Consider the following 10,523-nt stretch of genomic DNA (forward strand, 5'->3'; position numbering starts at 1 on the left):
ATGCTGCAGTATTGAAGTTTTGTGGGTATCATCCCCACCCCAGTTTTACTTTCAAATTGAAAGGTTTCTGGGTCATCAAATCAGTGTGTTAATCTTTTTATGCATACAGTAAAGTAGATGAATGAATGGTGAATTTGTTATTATGCTGAATTTGTTTAAATTGTTTAAAGTTTATTGATTCACCCCTCCCCTCTCAGTAACCTTGTTAGTCCTGAATATTTCCAACAGGCTAACACTCACGCCAGATAGAATGATGGCTGCAACCAAGAACCTAAGACAATGCAAGGAGTACAGGTCTCGGTCAGACACTCTAAAGGCTGCTAAGTAGGGGCTAACATCCTGGAGAGTCACTTGGCATCAAAAATCCCAAGCTCGGATTGTGTGTCCTCAAACTTAAACGAGTGCTCACACATTGTGCCATCGAACTTAATCGGGTGCTCACACATTTTACTTATCTTAGGTTTTATTAACAATCACACATTTTATTTAGTTATCACTTGCTTAAAACTTCTTATCCTTTGTCAACCTCCGTCGCCACGAACGCCGAGCTGCAAGATAGAAGCCCCCTCCAGATGCTACCCTACCCTACCCATGCTCATCCTACAACAAGTGCCCGTGGGCATGCATACTCCCATCCCAACCCCAATGATCATAACTTCTAACAAATCCATGGAAGATAGGGCCTCGCAAGTCACCCAACAAATGTACGCGCACGTACTCATGTGTGGCACACCACCATCATGAAGATCATAACACAAGGACATGAATGAGAACACAGTGCAAAGAAAACACCCAACCGAAAGCAACACGGGAAGGATGAATTCTACACGAATCCCAAAGCCAATAAAATCATACATCATGAAATCACTCAATCGGCCTCAATCCGAGAGTATGGATTCTACACGAATCCCAATGATGTAACAAGACCAAACATCATGAACCTACTCAACTGGCCTCAATCCGAGAGTATGGATTCTACACGAATCCTAGCGTTCATGAAACAAAAGCAAAGGTCTAAAAGACACAAAAACAACAGGTATAAAATCACTCAACCGAACACAACGTTAGGAGTACGGATGCAACATGCATCCCAATGCAACATAAAAGTGCAGAAGTGGTTTGACTGATATCCAAATGGATCATCCAAGTCCACGACCCACATTGTGTCAAGAAAATCTGAGAAAATAGGGTGGCACACAAAATGAGGTAAAAACCCCAAAAATTTAGAAAACTTCAAAATTAAAACCCATTTGACCTTTGGGTTCAAAAAATCCAAAAATCCAAAAATAAATGAAATCAGACACCGTATGCAAAAACGACCAGCATAATGGTGTAAAATTCCAAACCCTCATCCCAAAAAATAGGGAAATGTTCATACCCACCCAACCAGGTAGAGCTAGCATACAGAAACAGAGGGGAACACTAGTTCTTAGCCTCCAAAAAAATGGCTACCAAAAACAGAAGCAGAAACGAAGCAGAAACAATAAAACAAGAAAGCCCTACCTCAGAGCCAAAAGGGCAAAACGGGAATCCGAACAATAAAATAAATATCCCGCAGAAGTAGCTGAAAATCGCGGCAATCCAAAGTTTTCTCGAGCTGGATCCAACGAGCCCAACCTCGCGACGATCTTGCGCCCGTATCTCCCACAACGAACAAAACAGTAAATCCTCATGAAGAGGATTTTGGGTTTTACTCTCCAACTTTCCAATTTGAAAGTGAGAAGTGAGGAATTAAATTCCTCTTTGGATACTTATTCACTTTTCGAGTGATAATCGATTAGGGCAAATAACCAGCCAACCTAGTTAAACCCTGAATCGAACCAAACAAAAATAGCCTATTCCTATTAATAGGAATTCATCTATGGCAAATCTGCCAAAAATAAAAATAAATCAATTAAAAAGCTCGAAAACCCAAAAACACATAAATCTCCTTAACAACTTTCGCGACAATGCAAACCTCTAAATGCACAGACACGCTTACTGGTCTAATCACATAATGAAAATGAGTTCGGAATTAATAATCACCGAAAGGTTTAATTTAAACATTTAATAAAGGATACGTTGACCATACAAGGATGACATTGGTAAAATATGAAAGGCTGAATCACTAACTCCATGTGCCACTGCCAAGGATATAAATCCTACACACTAAACAACATGATCAAGTGCAATTGCATATAATAACATAGCCGAAGCAATAAATGCATTAAATCACCTAATTTAACCATTTATTTAATTATATTAAAATAATCTATTTACATCACTCACATTCGCATAAGGCATAGCAACGCAAGAATGAAGTAAATAATCATAGCATTAAATCCATCACATAACATAATCAGAGGTATGTCCAAATACCAGATAACTAGATATCATCATAAAACACACTGTCATCTCAAAATGGCATCATCATTCAATATGATTAACTGAACAACATAGTAGTCTAATATCTATGATACTTAAATCAAAGAGTAACATTTGACCCTCAGGTCATCTCAAATGTAAACATAACATGAGTAACAAATATCTCTCTAATAAAAAATTTAACAAGGTAAATGTCCATAGCACATAACCAAATAATCCAACAAGAACAATCCATTCTAATTACTTAAGCATTTAATAAGGCACTTAAAACACATAAGCGAACACAGTCAAAAACATGACTAACCACTGCTACAGGAACCTAGTCCCGTGTAGCATGGTAAAAAGTACACAGTGCAACATCTGCATACATCTCAAGGTAATCACGGAACAACCTCATGATACCACATCGATCTTGGTAACCACTGGCACAAACCTCAGTGAACCAAAAATCACATCATAATCTCAAAGATCAGTCAAAGCACAATCAAAGCAACTAATATAGAAACATAAATCCAAACACCTCGATGGTGTAGACCACTCAGGGTCACAATCATGATCCAATCACAACAAAAGATCATCAAGGTTGCATCCATCAGGACGACTTACAAAAGTCAAATTGGAGAGGCACTACAAAGGCCTAAGGGTAATGATGTCATCCATAGATGATGCCAGCTAGGGCTAATGTATGAAGGAAGCCAAAGTTCACCTAGTGATGGAAGGATGGAGGTAAATTCCAATAGAGCTATCATGAAAAAATGGAGATGGTGTTGGAACTCAAAATTGAAGCCCTGATTTCGAGTACCATTAAGAAATCAAGCCCTATAAATGCTCTTTAATGCACATGTATCTGACCATCCATCTAAGGCCTAAGAGGTGTTTAATGCTTCTAACACCTTTCATTTAGTGAATCTATATGTTCCATGATGATAAATTGCCATTCTGAGCTATTTTGTAAAGTCCCATTTTGAGCAATTGTCAAATTTGCATTTTTACCTAAGTGTCAGACAGTGACAAGAGGCCTTGTTTGCATTTGAATATCTCACACCCAGTAATGTTTCATGACTCACCACTTTGGGAGTTTTAGTGTCCATACAAGAGAACCTATTTTTTAGATTTTGAGTGATTTTAAATCTGTTTGACTAGATTTTGAACCCCTCAAAGTCAGTTGTTTAGTGATGTCATGCTGATGTGAATTGTTTTGAATTCTGGTAAGCCTTATTTGACTTGTTATAACTTTGACCCGATTGACCAAAATGCTAAAATTCCTTTTGCGTTATATTTTAAAGGTTAGATAATTTCCAAATTTCAATTTTGAGCTTATGATGAATCAGTTTGATCAGTTTTCAAACACAATTCCAAATGCAACTTGTAACTTTTTACTGGTGTCAGCAAATGCAGATTTGTTGGAACCCTTGTTCGTGATGTCATATCTAAAAATATATGATAGGTGATATAAAATGGATTGTACTACTATGTTGTACTCAAAAAATGCTATGAGTTTACCAGTTTTCAAGTTTTGACAAATCTATCTACACACTTTCCTAGGTCCATTCCATTTGCAAAAACTGCTTTTCTGTCAAGTGTTCAAGTCTACAAATTTGAGTAGCCCACTTTGATTGCTCTCTAAATGTGCCCAGTCATTTTTCATAAGCCCAAATAGAAAATTTATACTCTCCTCATGACAATAAACCAATGCCCCATTTTTCTTTTTCCCAAGTGCCAATTTACCTAATTTTCGAAGCCAAATTTGAACACATTTTATGGTTTTCTAACTTGTTTTCTTGCAAGAAATTTTGAGAAGGAAACTTTGATAGTCAATATCTTTTGATTGAAAACTCGTCATGAGATGAGATTTGATAGGGTGCAAGTATGTGGAAAAAAGAATTGGAGTGTTTGATTTCGAAGCTCGGTTAGGTGTTAGTGTCAATTTTTAAAGGTAGTCAAACGACCTCCTGATGCAAAATTGACAATTTGCAAAAAGATATAAAATGAGCTTCAAATTCACTTTTAGTGGTCAAATTTTTTTTGAAATAGTGCCAGAGGGTGAATGAGTTAGTTTTGTAGTTCAGTTGTTTGGAAATTTTTTTTTAGCCAGACCCACTTTGGGGGCGGACTAATTGCACCAGATTGATAAGTTGGATTTGTTTTCTCTAGTTATAATTCATAAATGTGATGTTGATTTAAGTGTGATTTATCATCATCTAAATGGCGAGGAGCCTGAGGATTCACTTAAAACTACAAATTATTACAAAAGTTCTTTGTTTTGGTATTGTAATGAATTACAATCCTCTTTTCCAAAGCTCTCAACTTAAGGCAAGTTGGTGTACACTTGTTTGGAAGATGGTTGGTTATAGTTAGTAGGAGCCATACATATGAGTGCTTGATTTGTCAAGATTCAATGAGCTACCGCGGGGGGCCATCATTTTATGTAAAGCTGGAACACATTGTGCTTGATCAACTAGATCACCCAAGGATAATTAGGCTCTATTTTACCTTTCAGGATACTTACCATATCTACATGGGCCTTGAATCTTATGATGAAGGAGAGCTTTTCGATCAGATAAGTTGGAAAGGGTGCTTATCGAAGGATGAAACATGCTTTTATAGTGCAGAAATAGTGGATGCTTTGAAGTACCTTCACAAAGTAGGTCTGATTCATCAAGATGTCAAGCCAAAGAATGTGCTTCTTACTGTAGATAGGCATGTGATACTAGCTAATTTTGGAAGTGTGAAATCAATGGAAAATAGTTCAATTGAGCTAATTCAAATCATGTCAAATGACAGGGCCTGTACATTTGTTGGTACAACTGCATATGTTCCACCAGAAGTTCTTAAGAAAGCACCTCCAGGTATTGGGAATGATCTGTGGGCACTTGGTTGCACTTTACATCAGGGAATTGATTGGGAGAACATGAGGAGCATGACGGCTCCAAAAATAACACCTCCATTAAATGATAGTAAGGAAGAATATGCTAAAGATGATGATTGGCTAATTGGTGGAGTTACTTATAGTAATGATGAAGCACTTCCCAAAGACAAAGAAACCACATTAGTGACTGAGAAAAGGGGAAAATTTAGTAGTTGTGATTGAAGATTTTGGCCAAAAATGGGGGACATACATGGTTACCTTGCACTGGCTATTGATTTTGAGGTGAAATTGTTGTTACAGGATTTGAACACTACCCCTGCCACTCCTTTGAATAGAAATAGTACTACCACTAATAATAAAAATTTGAATGGAGTTGAAGGTAGTGAGAATGACAATAGCAAAAATAATGGTGTCCAACACTCACTGAGCTTTGCATTTAGGGCTCCACAAGAAGCCATTAAAGAGCAAGGAATTGCTTGAAGGAAGGTAGTGGCATGTGAGGAGGAAATGTGAAATGGAGAAGCCACCAGCAAAAGAGGAATCTCACGCCAGATGGAAGGAGAGGAGCAAAAGTTAAAGGTAAAGGCATTATGATTGAAGCTCCTCAGCTCCACATACACATCAAGAAAATTAGTCCATGCTATATGCAAAGCAGCTCCACGTTGAAAGGGGTAGAGGCATCTAGAGGGGAATAAACTTGTAGTAGCATAGACGAAACATGACATGAAGATATGCTTCATGTCCAAGGCGGCATGGGAAGAAAAGGAGCACCCACGCATGAAGCAAAATCTACCCATGCATTGAAAGAAAAAACCATGCCAAAGAGGGTATTCACACTGGTAAAAATAGGGCAAAAACAATGAAATTTTTTTATTCCACATTGAGTGGGCAGGGATTTCTTTAAATGTTTATATACATTTGCACATGCATTACACAATGTCCATGAGATAGGAGCTTTTTGAAAGCCGCAACCTTATGTGGTCGGCCCAACTTGTTAACTAACAGCTCAAGGCAATTGGATCAATTTTGAATGAGCACGCAAAATGGAGCAAACAAAAAAAGTTGCCAAAAAAGCAAGAACTGTCACCAAAAAAGTTGAGGTTTTTGCTGGTCGCCATGTCACAACCAAAAAATGGGAGGATCTCACTGGTAGCAACATGGAAACATCCCAGAAAGTTAAAATTCTAGCAAGTGACCCACTGGAAAACTTGGAAACCTAGTGAAAACAATGTGTGTAGTGACTCAGTGATGATGTGGAATTCTAACCAACCGCATGATGAAAAGTGGCAATATGTGACAGTGATGTGGTAGGTAGATCTCACTAATGCACAGGATGGCAACATGTGGTGGATCCGATGGTGGTCGCCATGTTACCAAGACAAAGATGCATGATGATTAACATGGCGACATAGCAACTAGCCAGGTGGTAGTGATGTGGTAGCCTGCGAATGAACTAGAGGAATATATGTGGCAACCGGGTGATGTGGTGGTGACACATCAAAGTGAGGTGGATGAGTCTGATAGTGACACATGGTAGAGGTTTCTAAGGTGGCACACTTCTTGAGGCGATGACATAGTAGAGAGTGACACATGTCATGAGGTCGCTATGTCGCTGATGAAGTGGTGAAATACTGACTGGGTTAGTGACATAGCAACTGATGATGTGGCACAGCGACATAGCATGATGATGTGGCATAACATGTAGCAAATGAAATGATGCCACGTGGTACCCAGTTGGAGGGGTCAGATGACAAAGCAAAAGGTGAGCCAATCACAAGATGACACGTGTCAAAAAGGCGATCAACCAAGTTTAACCTAGATAGAAAAATGAGGGAAATTTAAAAGTCATAAAATTAATTTTTTATGAATCACGTGCAGGTCCCTTTTTAAATAAAGTTTGATTTACCCTATAGTTTAAACTTTATAAAAGGTCAAATTTTTGTAATATTACTTGGTAAGACTATAAAAGGAGCCTAGATTTTCAAAGGGGCATAATTGGGACAATTTTTATCTGAAATATGGACTTCAATATACCATTGGAACTTAGAGGAAATTGAATTTATGAATATGAAGTTAATTTTTGCATAGGTGCTCACTGGTTCAAGTTATAAGCAGATTTGTAATTTCTGGTGCATTCTTAGTAGAACAGGCAAATTTCATCATGGAGCATCCAAATTGGCTAGGAAGCAAATATAAAAGCTCGTTGAAGCCTGAATGTGGAAAAAATAAATTTGAAAAGATTATATTACATTCTAGATACCATTTATCTAATTTTTACTTTTGCCTTGATTTCAAATCTAGCATCAAAAGCAGTTATTGTTCCATCAAGTATTTGAGATACTTTATAGTTTGGGAGGCAAAAATGATCAAGGATTTGATTTACCAGTTGTAGAGAGAGATTAGAGAGATTCTTTTTACTATTAGGAGAGGTTTTTCAAGTGGACACATGTCATCTTCGCAACAGATTTAGGAATTCACTCTCCTCTATATCATTCTCTTTCTCATATTTGTATAGGTTCCAATTTTGGGAAGAAAAATTTTTCATTGCTGTGATACCATTCCCTTTAGCAATTTCTCTTGTATTGAGCAGCATTAAGTTTTATGTAGATAGTTCTTATTTGTTAGGTAGTTTTGCATTTCAATTTCATGCATCTTATTGCATTTGTTTCAAAGAAATAAATGAACAAGTAGTAGCAAGTTAATTTCAGTCTGAATCTTGTCTCTTGTTCATGGAATTGTGATCTTTTCTAGTTTGTGAACAAAGAGCATAAACTAGGTTGCATTTTGTTTAAGAATGTATGTGATTAAAGTATCTTGCTTATGGAACAAAGAGCCATGTAATTGCTTGAAATTTATCACAGGGTTTGCAGATTTCATGATGGGATAATCTGAGTATGAGATTCATTTTGATGTAGATGTCTAATTCACAAAGTGGATAGATAGATCAGGAAGTCTTGATGTATGACAAATGTCAATGACTTTCAAGGATGTGTGTTAGGGATTTGTGTGACTGCCCAATAGATAAGGAACTAATCATTTTGAAGGATCATATGGTTATGTTGTTCATGTCATGTTTTGCTGAGGTCAACATCATTTATCAAATCTTTCTCCCCTTTCATGTTGAAGAGTTGAAAAGGATGCCCTCACCTAGCTTATGAATTGCATTATCTTGCACTTAGCTAATGCAAATCTATGTTGTTGCATAAGTATTAAGAGATATAAGGGTTAAATCTGCTTATTAGATTCATGAATATGTTTTTGCACTGGTACTAGATAAATAAATCTGAGGTCCATTCACCTAGGTTTTGCAGAGCTTGAAGTAGAAGAAGCGTCTAGCCTTATAGTTGGCCCGATGTATGAAATAACATGTTAAAGATGGGAGTTAGCTGCCCCTAGATGTGTCTTGTTCTCATTGAGGTAATTTGAAACCTATAGCATTTCAAAACACCAAAAAAATGGCAACTCTACTTGGGAGTCTATGAAGAAATTCATTCTTTAAAGTACTGGAATCTCTGGTATAAATAGCATTTTCAGAATCTTTGTGGTAGACAAACCTTGAGAATTTAAAAGGATTTCAATATAGTAGGAAGAATTTGCTATAGCAGTAGGGTTATGAGGTGCTTTCCATTTCTCTATTGAAGATTCATGTCTCCCAGTTATGCCTTATTCCTGACAGCAGTAGTTTTGAAAGGGTTATAATGTTTGTTACATTGAGGTCATTTAAAAGTTTTGATATGTTGCTATTACAATTTAGAGTTAATGTCATGTTATTTCACTTTGTCAAGAGTGTGAAATGCCCACATTGTTGAATAAAGTTTTCAAATACCTGTTGTAAATTATGGATCAACTTGTTATGTTTTGCAAGTTTGGTAAATCTTTTCTCACTAAGTGAGTGGTGACTCAAAGGCATATCTCTGAACTAGTGCTTCATGAGTGTGAAGGTATTTTGAAGGATGCAACTATTGGAAAGTAGATTTGAAGAATTCATTTCAAGTTCACGACAATGGGTGAAAGAATTAGGTGAGATGTAGTGCAAATGTTACTAATTCCAAATAAGATTTGAATCTACTATTATTTGCAACATTGAAGTAGTTGCAGGCATCAGTATTGAAAGGTATTTTCCACTTTCACGTGACTTCACTTACATGAAAGTAAACTTTACAAAATTTTCTTTGTCGAGTGGTAATTTCAGCACTAAATAGGAGATTAGTTTGATTTATCTCAGCATACTTTGTGAAGAATAGATTTAGCAAAAGTGTTTTTACATTTTGAAGTATGTTCGAAGTTTTGAATTGGTAGAAAGAATTCTAAATTTTTTGCAAGTAATGATTTTTGAAAATATTTATGGTAAATGAGTTTTAAGTTTGAAGAATATCAAGTTTCTTTTCATCAAGTATGCAGCTGGTTAGTGAGAATTATAGATCTATTTCTACCAAGAGAAATATGCCATTAGTTTTTGATGGCATTCATGGCTTTCCAAACCCTATGCCTTACAATCTCAAAAAGTATTTTCTAAGTTCGGTGGGAAACATGAAAATTTAGCTAGTAATCATGTTCAAATGTTTAGTGATTTGATTGGTGATTTTGAAATTTCTCATGAAGACATGCATATGAAGTTGTTTGTTTAGACTTTACAAGGTGATGCTAGGGATTGGTTTTCTTTTCTATTGGCTTGTTCAATTTCATCTTGGGATGAATTACTTTCAGCCTTCATAAATTAGTTTGTGAAAAGAGTAAGCATCTCTATTATTTTGATAAGTTCTTGAAGATCTAGATCAGGAATGGTGAACTAGTTCCTAAATTTAATATCAGATTTGTAAAGTTATTAAATGAAATTCTTGAAAGTTATAAGTTGGATGATCAAGTATGTCTAGTTGTTTATCTTGATGCATTTGATGAAAAGACGAGTTACTTATTAAGAGATAAAGAACCCAAGACTTTGCATCAGACATTCATGAAAACAATAGAGATTGAAAATAACATAAAGTACGGATTAACTAGGAGTCACTTCTCTAAAAATATTTTCTGGCAAGATCAGGTGCAAAAGACAAATCAATGTCATAAAGAATATTTGATTTCAGATCAGCAAATAGACACTACTGCTATTGCAAATAAAGTGGTTGAAAATTCAAAATTAAAGACATGTGCAAATTAAGACTCTTTGTTGCAAAGAGAAGCTAACTCTTTTATTGTTGAAAATAGTGCATATGTTGGTAATATTACAGCAATAGAAGATAAAGTTAGTTCACTTGATGAGTTATACATGCAAGATTTAAATTCAATCATTCAT

At 36.2% G+C, this 10,523-nt stretch overlaps 1 pseudogene; it reads left to right on the top strand.

Moving 5' to 3' along the window:
- The first annotated feature begins 4,762 nt into the window (after positions 1-4,762).
- On the top strand, positions 4,763-5,455 carry LOC149564853 (3-phosphoinositide-dependent protein kinase 2 pseudogene; annotated as a pseudogene).
- Positions 5,456-10,523: the final 5,068 nt, after the last annotated feature.

This window comes from Cupressus sempervirens, chromosome 3, assembly GCF_028749045.1.
Source record: "Cupressus sempervirens isolate cs-2001-9-10 chromosome 3, ASM2874904v1, whole genome shotgun sequence".
NCBI lineage: Eukaryota > Viridiplantae > Streptophyta > Pinopsida > Cupressales > Cupressaceae > Cupressus > Cupressus sempervirens.